The following is a 13,646-nucleotide window of genomic DNA, read 5'->3' as shown; positions in this document are numbered from 1 at the left end:
AATTTCGGTATTTTGAAGGTTGTGGCCACATTAATCCACCGAAATGGCTGAAATTTGTGGTGGAGGGTATAAAAAGTTCGGCCCGACCGAACTTAACGCTTTTCTTACTTGTTTACGAATCAAAAGTGGCCATTTTAGAATGGAATCGTCAACGTCAGATAGATATCAGAATCTTAGAAAATATATATATTTATGGCAAAAGAAGTTTAGAAACATATTATTAATTAATTTATATATATCCATTTTTCCATATTTTTGAAAAGTATTTAGAGTTAAAAAAGTAGCGGAATATTTTATATGCAGGTTATTCTAAAACGAGAATATATGGAGATGATGCTGGATAAAAATATTTTCAATATTATTTGCAATATATGCCTAAAATATTCGAAAAACTCCAAGTTTGAATGTACTTCTATATTGGGGCTATAAAAAATATAAAAAATTCACCTATGTTGACAAATTTTCGCACGAGGAATTCTTAGGTATTCAGAACTATAAATCCTAATTTACAGATAAATATACTAAAAAATGTGATCAAGACCCTTAAAATACGTAAAATCGGGAGATGCTATGGGAGCTACACTAAAATATTGACCTAACTTAATAATTTTTTACCCACTACCTTATGTGTGCAAGGCGGGTGTGTCACTTTTCACCTGCCGTTATATATACATACACTCCGGTTCATCTGAATAGAACCAACCAATACTTGCCTACAAATACCGTCATATCTGACGATAGGAGAGGAATTGTAAACTATATTTTTGTGGACGTGTAGAGTATATAGTAGCCGATATTTTCAATACCTAACATGTTTCACATATGCGCTATAACGGTACTTTTTACTCGCTTTATGGAAAATTTTCAAAATATTAGCGTATTTTAATGGTTCACCAGGATAGAACCACCATAAGAATTTACACAAATCCTTTGTCAAATGTGGTAAACTTTAACAAAAAAAATATTTATAATTATAAATTAAGGCGGAGAGAGTTGATTGCCAACAAATATTGTGCAAAAAAATGTGTATAAGGGTTTTAAAATTTGATGAAAATCGATGCTTAGAGCAACAAAAAAAAATTATGAAGAAATCGGTAGAAACAATGTACAACGTCAAAATTTTATAATGAACTAGCTGACCCGGTCCGCGTTGCTGGCCCGTTTTTTAGTTTTCCGTGTAAACATTTATAACTCATCTACATATTTATATATCTACACCTTTTCAGATTCAATTCGAATTATTTTAGTTGTAATTCGAGAACTCTATTTTTAATTCGTAACATTTTATTTGTAATTCGAAAATTGCATTTTTAATTCGAAACACTTCAATTGTAATTCGAATTATTCCATTTGTAATTCAAATGTATCTATTTGTAATTTGAATTACTATATTTGTAATTCGAATTATTCCATTTGTAATTCGACTTATTTTACTTGTAATTCGAACTATTTTATTTGTAATCCGAATTATTCCATTTGTTCCTTTCATTTTTATAAATGGAATAATTTTATAAATGGAATGATTCGAATTACAAATGGAACAATTTGAATTACAAATATAATAGTCGTATTAAAAATGGAATAATCTGAATTACAAATAGAATGAAATGTTGCGATTTTCGAACCGAATTGACGTAACTATGCGTTCCTCTTGAAACTTCGTAAAATAAAAATTTTAGCAAGCCAATCATGTAATTGTATCTCCAGATTTAAAATAGAAAATTCTTTTAATTATACCCTCCACCATAAGATAAAGGGTATGACTAACTTTTTGTTTCCCTTTCTAACACTCCGATTTTTTTTTTTATCAGAATTAAAATGTGCTGATATAGCGATGTTCTTTAGCTGAAATCAAGATACAGCCCGCTATATTTAACATTGAACTTTGTAATAAATTTCTCCTAGGATGTATAAACCCCATGGAACTGTACCACCCGATTTTCGGTATTCGCCATTAAATGGGATTTAGTCTTCCTTGGGGTATAAGCATTCCCATTCTGTGTCCAGTTTTTGATAAAGCACCCGATGTTGGGTATTTGCAAGATTTTAGCCAAATTATTAAACTGAAATGGCTATAATTTGGTTTGTTGGGGGTCGTAAGTACTTCTGCAGAGTATTGTCGCTACAGGTCCACTTTTTGATAAAGCTCCCATAGAACGATACCTCATGAATTTCTATAGTAAAGAGGTTTTGCCTAATTTTCCCACCGAAATGGTTGTTGTTGGTCTTCGTCTGGGGTCGTAAACATACCTGCAGAGACTTGTCGGTATAAGTCAACGTTCTGATATAGGGACCATAGAACAGTTTGGAGGTCTCCCACCGTCATGGCTACAATTTGGTATTTAGTCCCTACTTTCTGCATTACCAGTAAGCTGAATAATGGGTTACTTCTTAACATTTTTAAAAGGAAAAATTACATTGTGATTAGGGGTTCGACTGCAGTCCTTGGCAATATTTGGTTTTCTCCGTCATAATTGTTTGTAAAGAAGACCTGCTCACATAGGGACTTAGCTGACCCGGTTCCGCGTTGCTGGCCCGTCGTTTTGGATTTCCATGTAAGCATTAGTAATCTATCAACAATTTATCTATCTAATATTGATACCTCCAGATTTTCGAACCGAATTGACGATATGTCGATGTTTTGGTGTAACCCTCATACAATGGTATCTCCAGATGTAGAATAGAAAGTCGCTTAAATTATAGCTTCTACCATACGATGTTTAAGGGTATAATTAACTTTGTGATTCTGTTTGCAACACATCGGAATATTCGTCGGAGAACCTATAAAGTATGTATAAATTTGTGATCAACATAAAAAATAAGTCGATATAACGATATCCGTCTGTCTATCTGTTGAAATCAAGATACAGCTCGCGATATTTAACATATAACTCTTCAAATTGGTACAGAAGTTTCTTTTTATTACTCGTAGCATGTTTGGCATTGAAAAGTTATAATATCAGTCCACATTTTGATATAGGCGCCATACCATTAATACTGAATCTGATCAGAAAGAATAAAGATTCCAAAAATTGGACGCAATCGCGATATTCTGATTCAAAAATCCCATTATAGACAGAGGCCACAGTTACTATTGTTTTTACTAATACGTCTAATAATCTCTGAGTTTCGCTATTTGTTAAAACCTGTTATGGGAGAAGTCCCCCATCCCCTCCATTTTCTGTATTCTACCACCTTATGAACCTGCACACACGGAAGTCTAATTTAGAACATCATATCAGTCTTAAATAATTTATATACATTTAGATACATCATAGCATAGTTTACCCGTCGTTTTAGTGACCATTTCACATTTTTCGACGCTCCTGTTATTTAACCATCTTTGAAATTACGTTTTGCCATGTTTCTCAATCAATTTTTTGGAATTTCGATCACGCAGCATTTTACATTATCGAGGTTGTACTGTATTCCAAAATGTGGGGTTGATCGCGCTTTCCCACTTACTGAAGCCAGTGTTTATAGCGTTTGTGTAGTCACGCTTACTAAAATTAAGGATATTATCTATAATAATACATTTTTGAAAAATTGGGCTGACCGCTATATTCAACTTCAGAAATGACCGTTCAGGATCGAGGCAGCTTTTACCATAGTATTGCAAGTAATTTTTAAACAATACGTTCAAAAATATCCTTAATTTCAAGTTTTCGCAAAAAAATTTATGGGGGAGGTACCCTGGTCACTCCACTGACCAGTATGAAAAATAGCTAAAAACCTATTCTCAGACCTAAAAACTCCACATACAAAATTTTATCGAATTCAGTCCAGCCGTTTCGGAGGAGTTTAATTTCGAACATCATGGCAGACTTGAAGAATTTTATATATATATAGATTATATTCAAAATTTTCTAGACTACAAAAAAAATTACAAAAAAGAGTCATTTGATAGGTTTATGAGTCCAAAATAGAGGAAATATGGTATAGATAACTCAAATTTCCAACTTTCCAACTGGATTCCACCCAGTTTCGTTGGCTGTGGACATCTACAGATCCAAAAATAGAGAAAATCCCACCGCCGAACGCTTCATGTCAACATCAAGGGCTTTAATTTAGAAGATATCACATGGCATGAAATGTACAGAAACATAGGCGCACTTTATTATGTAATAACGGATCAGAAATATTTTTTCGGTACTTATACCATGAGTAAGATGTGTGAACACCATAACCATCACAATTAAGCCCTTTCGAAAAAATTAACGTCTGCCTTCCCCTCTTGCTAAGTTGTTCCTGGACATCAAATGTCTTAGAGCCTTTTGAAATTCCAAGGACTTGATGGTGACATGGAGCGTTCGGAGGTGGGATTTTCTTTATTTTTTTTTTGAACCTATAGATGCCCACAGCCAACGAAACTGGGTAGAACCCATAGATTTGTATTCACTTTCCTGAGATAAAATATGCATTTTTGGGTTGGAAAGGTAGAAATTTGAGTTATCTTTACCATATTTTCTCTGTTTCGGACTCATAAACATATCAAATGTGACTTTTTGTAATTTTATTGTAGTCTAGCAAATTTTGAATATAATTCATTATAAAATTTTGACTTTATAAATTGTTTCTACAGATTTCTTAATAAGAATATTTTTTGGAGCTCTAAGCATCTATTTTCATAAAATTCCAAGACCTTAATACACATTTTTGCACAATATTTGTTGGCAATCAACACTCACGGCCTTTATTTATAATTATAAGAAGTTTTTTGTACCACATCTGACAAAGGATTTGTGTAAATTCTTAGGATGGTTCTATCCTGGTGAACCATTGAAACATGCTAATATTTTGGCATTTTTTCATAAAGCGAGTAAAAAGTACCGTTATAACCCATATGTGAAACATGTTTGGTATTAAAAATATTGACTACTATATACTCTACATGTCCACAAAAATATACTTTACAATTCTTCTCCTATCGTCAGATATAACGGTGGTTGTAGGCAAATATTGTTTGGTTCTATTCAGATGAACCGGAGTGTATATATAAGCTAATTGTAAGGAAATACTTCTGAAGTTGTCCTACGAATATGTTTATTAAGTTTTGCATCGTGTAGAACACAATTTTCTATGATAACTAATCTAAATTAAGTACTTTTGAACGAAAAACGTGAATTTATGTAGAAAAATATAGTACGGTGTATGCAAACCATAGAGTAGTAAACGCCGGATTATCATATAATGTGTAAAACCAATTTCAACCGTTCACGCTTTAAACAATTTTTGGCAGAGAAGTGAAATTGATTGTGTACATAAAGCTAACATCCTGAGGACCTCATAATTTTATTTGGTCGAGGAATAAATGACTTATAAAAGCGCTGTTTTGGCCGATCCTTGCATAAAGGATTAAAGAAAACTGGCTGAAATTTGGTTTATGGTTCAAAATACACCAATTTATGGGATACCAATCATAATGTTTTGTTTGAGGTAACAGTCAGAGTGTTAAACAACTCTAATCAATAAAGGTGTAGTTTATAAAATCCACTGAATTCCCCAATAAGTTCTTAATTTATTGGAAAAGTCGCCAGAAGGACAATAGCCTGTTTTTGTATACTACCAAAGGACTTTTGTTTCCAAAAAAATCAAATATATTGTAATTAGTACTATCAACTAAAATATTTACAGTTTTGGTCGTAAATTCAACTAAAAATATTTTTATTGACCTTTTTCTTCCCTACTCCTATTTTTTGGAACAAAAAAATTTAAGACGATTTATAATGTTGGTGTAAACAGTAATTAATTTAATACAAATTGCCACATTTCTGTTAATGAAATAACAGTTGGAATGTCAATAATGTTAACCAAATACAAAATAAGCCAAAATTGAGAAGTTTAACCATGTTTTTTGTACCATTCTCTTTTGTGTATGGGCACTCCTATTATTTTGAACGCAACTGTAACGTAACGTATGTTGGATTTTCACAATTTTATACCCTCCGCATTTATGCTTTCTTACGGGCAAAATGTGCCTTATCGAAATAATGGTTTCAGACCCCAAGTATGTTTAGACGAAATGTGTTTCAGACAATTTGGAGTTGATTTAGCCATGTCCGTCCGTCTGTCTGTCTCTCTGGCTGGCTGGAGCGCACTATAACTCACGAATGGATCAGCCGATTCGGTCCAAAATTTGGCTTTCGTAGTATTTTGCCCAAACTAAGCTTAGGTTTGAAGATGGGTTATATCGGGCTACTCCTTCCGGTACCTCCACCACAAAAGTTCGAAAATGTTCGGAAAATTTATGCGCACGATAACTCTTGAAGGGGGTGACCGATTTGGTCCATACTTTGGACATCGTAAATTTTCTACTAGATATACATAAGGTTCCAATATGGAATCAATAGGTCCACTATTTCGTGTACCTCTCACACAAAATTTCGGAAAAGTTCAGTTTAGGAACAGTTCTTGAATCGCTTTGATTTTTGCTGTAACAACTTTTACTCACTGCCCCCATAGGACGGTAAAAGTTTCATCAGGGGCAAGTCCATTCTTCCTCAGAAAATAGCCCGAAAGGTGCAAAAAACTCGTATGACACCGTGTGTAGGTGTTGGAGCGCCAATTAACTCTCAAACGAATCCGCCGATTCGGTCTAAAATTTGGCCTTAGTAATATTTCGTCCTAACTTACTTTAACTTCGAAAATGAGCCATATCGGTCCACTCCTTCAGATACCTCCCCCACAAAAATTCAAAATTGTTCGGAAAAATTGTGCGCAAGATAACTCTTGAAGGGAGTGACCGATTTGGTTCACACTTTACACATCCTAATATATCTACCAGGTTCGAATATGGACTCTGTTTGTCCTCTCATTCGAGTACCGCGCACACAAAATTTCGGATAAGTTCACTTTACGACCTGCTCTCAAATCACTTTGATTTTTGTTGAAGCAAGTTGCATTTGCTGCCTCCATTACAACGGTAAAAGTTTTTTTCAGGGGCAAGTCCATACTTTTTGAGAAAACAGCCTGAAAGATGCAAAAAAACCCTATGGCACCATATGTAGTGGTTGTAGAGCATGACAACTCTCAAACTGATCAAACGATTTGGTCCAAAATTTGGCCTTCGTCATATTTTGTCCAAGCTTAGTTTCAGTTCGAAGACGTGCAATACCGGTCCACAACTTCCGGTACTTCCCCCAATATTTATCGATATCTCTTGAACGGAGCAACCAATTTGGTCCAAACTTTCGATCTCCTAATATTTTATACAAACTTAGTTTACTTTTCTAAAATAGCCCATATCGGTCCTCTCCTTAGGGTACCTCCCCCACAAGTGTAGAACAGACCCTAAGTTCGAAGAGCCTTTAGAAATGTATACCGATGCTCTTCGTTCTGGTCCTGTTCAGGGACGTACGCAGGGGGGGGGGGGGGCTGGTGGCCCGGGCTCCCCCCGAAATGTTTTGGTCCACTACAATTTTTGAGCTACTTTAAGAAATTATTACGTTTTTTCACTAAAATAATTTTTATTTTTGGAATTTTCAAATAAAAACTTGGATTGTTCTAAATGTCATGTACTAAAAATGTACTTTATGAACAAGTTGTCTAAGAAATACTCTTTTTGAGAAAACTTCCAGTGAAATCTGAATTACTTCTTTTTCTCATGCAATTTCATTATCAAATAATAAAGGGTAGAGGAATTCTATAATGAATATAAAGGCCTTGAGGCTTTAAACTCATTCTGTATTCAAAAAATTACCAGTTTAGTATTGTGCTGATTGCAATTGCATCAAATGACATGTTTACTGGACAAAATGTACGATATATCAAGTGTTTTCCGTGGAGTATATCTCTGAAACCAATAAGAAAATTCTTTTATTGCCTTAATTTTTTTTATTATTTATTTAATGGAGAAAAATTTATTGTTGTGCGTTAGCACTTTATCTAATATCTGCTGTAAGTAGCATACCCACCTGATTTTTTTCCTATCATTAACAAAGTTGTAGCTGAAAAGAACCGCAAACAAAATTAATGCTCAAACATTGGTTAAATGGTATTAAAATCTGCTGTAATTTCGGGCTTTAGGCTAACGATAAAAATGTATCTCATCGAGATAATGACCTTTGACTTCTCATATGTTTCGACAAAAACTGCTTCAAATAATTTGATATCGATTTAGCCCAGTTCTTTCGTCTGTCTGGTTCGAGCGCATGATAACTCTCGAACTGATCAACCGAACTTTATGTTATATCGGTCCATTCCTTTTTTCCTAAAATGGTGCGCACAAAATGGTGCGCACAATAACTGTCGAAGGTCGAAACCGATTTCTTAGAGACATAGGTTAGGTTCGAATATGGATTATATCGGTTCACTCCTTCAGGAATCTCCCATACAAAATTTCAATATCCGATTTCCCCGAAACTTTGACGTACATATGTATATTAAGTACCTAGAAGGTCTATATGGGACAACATCTTCGGATACCTCCCTCACAACATCTCAACATAAGTGCAATATAAGGGCTGCTCGAGAATCCATTGGACATTTTGGCCAATGCTACTCCTTACGGTCTTGTTTACAGCGATATTCTATTTTTCGTGGGTACGTCCATGCTTCCTGACATAGCGGTTCAACTATCAAAAGGAATGACTTCCAAAATTAGGTATACTTCCAAAATGGACAATTCGTTCAGGTATCTTCTCCACAAAAGTGCAAAACTTTAGCGCTTTTATCGAAGTCAAATTTATGACCACAACATAAACATTTATTCGCAATGCTCGCAATCGTGAAGTTGTATACCCAAATGTTTCGATATTTTTGTCGGAAATTATATACGCCCAAAAAAGACCACGAAATTCTGAAACTCCCTGACTACACAATTTGTAGGACAGAGATATTGATTATGAAGCCCATATTCGATGTGTCTATATATAAAAGTCTCAACTCAAACAGGCTGAGGGAGAATCTATGTCGGCAAACCCGACTGATACTTTTTTACTTGTTTTCGAGAAAACAAAAGTTATGAATTTTCATAAGTTGTTGCCGACAGAAGTGCTTAATCTTTGGTCATAGTCCTTGGAAAGTCATCGAGTTCATAAATATCTAATCGTACAATTAAGATAGAAAAAAGGCGGAACAACCATTGGGATATCAGATGGAGTTTTTTCGACTTAACCTATTTTGTCAGGACTTAGCTAAAATTTTGCCGATTCGTAGTCTCAAACAGTACTGCGTAAGTTAGAAGATGGGCTATATCGGTCCACTCCTTCCGGTACCTCCCCCACCACAGTTCGAAAATGTTCGTAACCGATTTGGTCCATACTTTGCCCATCGTGAAATGTGTTCCAGACTTAGATAAGGTTTCAATATGGACTCAATCGGTAAACTCCTTCGGGTACCTCCCACACAAAATTTCGGAAAAGTTCAGTTTAGGGCCATCTCTCGAATCGCTTTGATTATTGTTGTAACAATTTGTATTCACTGCCCCCCCCATACGACGGTACAAATTTTATCAGGGTCAAGTCCATACTTCCTAAGAAAATAGGTGTGAGGTGGTTGGAGCGCAAGATAACTCTCGAACGGATCTGCCAATTCGGTCCAAAATTTGGCCTTAGTAATATTTTGTCCAAACATAGTTTAAGTTTGAAGATGGATTATATCAGTCCACTCCTTCAGGTACCTCCCCAACAAAAGTTCAAAAATGTTCGGAAAATTGTTCGTACGGTAACTCCTGAAGGGAGTGGCCGAATTGGTCTATACTTTATACATCCTAATATATCTACCAGATATAGATCTGGTTCAAATGTGGACTATATTTGTCCACTCCATCCGGTAACTCCCACACAAAATTTCTGATAATTTCACTTTAAGACCTGATATCGAATCACTTTGATTTTTGATGAAGCAACTTGCATTCGCTGCCTCAATTACGATGGTAAAAGTTTTTTTAGGGGCAAGTCCATACTTCTTGGACAAACAGCACGAAGAGTATAAAAACCCCCTATAGCACCATATGTTGTGGCTGGAGATCCACTTCCATAACGGTAAATGTCGATCCATTCCTTTTAGTATCTCCTCCGCAAAACTTTTGATCTTTAATCTTAATCAACATTTTTGTCGGTTCAAACGCCAAAATTTTTTAAAACCCCCTAAATACATACGTATTTTGGGAAAAAATTGTTTCAATATACACAGGCTGAGGGTATATCTCTGTCGGCAAAGCCGACTGATACTTTTTTACTTGTGTAGATAGATCTTCTTATCAGCATCAGTCCTCGCGGCAAAAATTTGTCCAATTGATAACTTAATAAGGCAAAAGTAACACAAAACATTTTAATGGGACTGAAGTTAATGTGTGATATATGGATATGTACTTTAAAGAATAAGAAATATTGAAAATCTTTAAAATAGAATCGAAAATGCCAAATAAGAGCTATTGTGGTTAAAAATTCTGGGATACACCAACACGTAAACCTGCATGTGTAATATTCATTTGAAAGATGTTTTAGTTATTGCGTCAATTCTGTTTGAGAATTTGGTTAAAAACTTCAAAATACCAGACGGAACTTTTGTATGTGGACTATACTTCATTTTACTCTATTCCAAATTTCAAACCTATAGATATATTGTAAACTCTCTCTATTGAAATTATATACTTTGTGTCAATATTTCATATAAAATCAACTAAAACCCCTTTAATATAGCTTTATGTAACGCTTTACAACATTTTTTAATTACATGATTTTTGGTCAAAGTGGCCGCCCCCGAAATGAAATTCTGCGTACGTCCCTGGTCCTGTTTACAGCGATATTATGGTTTCCGTGGACAAGTCTATCGAAAAGATATGAATCCCAACATAAGATCCACTTCCATAATGGACAATGTCGGTTCATTCCTTTATGTACCTCCTCCTTAACACTTTTAAACTTAAATCCTAGTCCACATTTTTTTATGTACATTCGATCTGTCCGTAGATGAAAGTTTCAATTCACATAGGCTGAGGGTATATCTCTGTCGGCAAAGCCGACTGATACTTTTTTACATGTTTTCTAGTCAACTTTTGTCGCACAGTGTCAAGGCCAAAACTGCCTGAACGAGCGTTCCAATGCTTTTGCGATCTACAAGAGAGTTCTTAATAATTGTCTTGGCTACAATTGTCTTAGTGTTGGACCAAAAATCTCAATGGTTTAGCTGTTATATGCCAAAATATCCAAAAAACGTGGATAATAAATTTCAAGACAAAATGGATTTCCACCGTAGACATATGGTCTAGTGGACTTTTGGTCAGTACAACCCCAGGAATCAAATCGCCCCGACCTAGTATGCATTCCTCCAGCCAAATGTTGGTAACTGTCGCGACCGGCCTTGAACAGTTCGACTGGCAGCCCCTCAACTCCTGCTGCCTCATTATTTTTCAGCCGATTAAATGATGACATGACCTCACTGTGGCTAGGAGTAAACACTCAACGTTGTCGTTTAGGATTGGCTCTTGGGTATCTTCATCGCCTTCCAAATTCGATAAGAAAAGCATAAAGAAATGCTCCTTCAAGATCCTCAGTACGCTATTTATATCTGTTACCAGATTCCCTCCATCATCTTTGCAGGAGAAAGTCTACCCAAGTATAGACTAAATAACCCACTAATAGAGTGTTTGCAGCTTCTCAACATCCAGCTTTCGTCCTGTATTATATCACACTATTGCCGCAACATTAAGTCGACTGACTGCTACAAGGAAATGGTTCGAATCGATGTTTTCTGGCATCATTTGGACATCTAACACACTGAAAGAGAGTCTTCCGTCAATCACAACATGCTCGATATGGTTTCACGTCTCGGGTGTAAGCCTCCGGTCATAAATCTAACACCTCAATAACTCATGTTTCGTTTGAAGGCAGCTATAATATAGCGCGTAATCGTTTGTGATCTTTTCGTCTGTCCGATAAAGAGTCCGGACGTTCCAGGTGCAAATTAGCTGAACATGGTCCTTAAAACTTTTTCAGGTGTCATCAACTTAAGAGCTTTTTGTTCCTCTTTTCTTCCTTGTTTTTTCATAGTACGATGTTTTGGGGGTGGGTTACTAGCCCAACGTCGAACCCACGTTTTTATCGTTCGGTGAGCGCGCGGCACACGTTAGCTCACTACACTGAAAGGAAATTACGTTGTATCAATGAAATTTGTCATTGATTTTGAACCAATGTAAGACTTCATTGTATTAATGAAGAAGTTTCGTTGAGTTTCATAAAATAACCTTCATTATTGTTTCATAGTATTAATGTGAGAGTTACATAGCAATAATAGAATTGTTATTTAATGAAACTTTTCATTTATGCAATGAAACTCTACGTTGGTTCAAAATCAATGAAACATTTTTCTTTCAGTGTATCTTTAACGGGTATGTCCATTTGAGATGAAAGATGGATCAAGATAAGTCCTTGGCTTTGTCATGTTAATGCCGGTCAGGACCGTTGCTTGGTAGCTTTTGTACCCTACGTCATTCTGCGCTTAACATTCCCGCTTTATAATTTCCTTTGTTCTTGAATCGGTACAGTGTTATGCAAATTTTAAGTAATTATTCAATTTAAATTGAAGTTTAACCAAACCTTTAATTTCCATCTCTTTGTAGGAAAACAAACGTTAACTGTCAGTTCTATTTTCATTATTTGCTGTCAAATTATAAATCCTAAAACTTGACCTCCGAAATTATACACCCCCGACACACACACACAAAGTAGCACCAAACCTTGCTGTCAAACAATTGCATTCAATTAATCAGCCTCATATTATAACCTTTGGCCTCCCGCAGAATAGGTATTGTCGACACTCCACAAAATACAATTAAGAATTCAGTCGAAAGTGATTTGCAAAATTCATCTCAAAAACTAATAATTTAGACCTGCATTCACAAGATTTTTGTTGCATTCTCAGCTAACGCCACGCATGCTATTCAATATTCAGTAGTCGCCTGTTACACAGATACTTTACAATTAGAATAGACAGTCTAGCAGCAGACAATGAGGCGATTACGACGTACCACCACAATACAGTGCAGATGGCGGGAGGTAGTTTTATTGCCACTTTAAAATGGTGTCGTTTGCTATTACCATTTGCTGGTGCGCTGCTGCTCAGATTATCATAGTTTGTAGAGCACAAATTATTGTCAAATTTTTCTAAACTAAGCTCAGCTCGGCTGCTTTGCTATTTGTTTCTTTGGTATAAATAGTTGTTGTTAATCTTTAGCAGTTATTAGTTGAAGCAATTCAATCTTTGCGTACACAAGTTAACCAAGCTTCTTTGGAGGAATATTCCTTGAGATTTCTTTTTACGAAAATGAAGCAGTGCATTCTGATTATGTTGATTGGCTTGAGTGGCCAGGCTTTGGCAGGCTACTTAGGAGGTTCGGGAGGTGGCGGTTGGAATGCTGGTGGTGCCTTGCCAGTAGCTAGCTCATCAGGATGGTCTAGCGGAGGCTTGTCAGGTGGTTGGCCAAGTGGTGGTTCAGGAGGTTGGCCAAGTGGCGGTTCAGGTGTTTGGAATAATGGCGGCGGAAGTGGTTGGTCAAATGGTGGTGGCGGCACAACCAAAATAATTAAAGTCATTCCTGTGGATTCTGGCAGTGGTGGTTGGTCCGCAGGCGGCGGCAGTGGTGGCGCTTGGCCTTCAGGTGGTGCAGCTTGGCCATCCAGCGGCAGCTCTGGTGCTTGGCCATC

Source organism: Musca autumnalis, unplaced genomic scaffold, assembly GCF_047663935.1.
Source record: "Musca autumnalis isolate F117 unplaced genomic scaffold, ASM4766393v1 scaffold_3, whole genome shotgun sequence".
NCBI lineage: Eukaryota > Metazoa > Arthropoda > Insecta > Diptera > Muscidae > Musca > Musca autumnalis.
Note: the sequence above shows the minus strand (reverse complement) of the source record.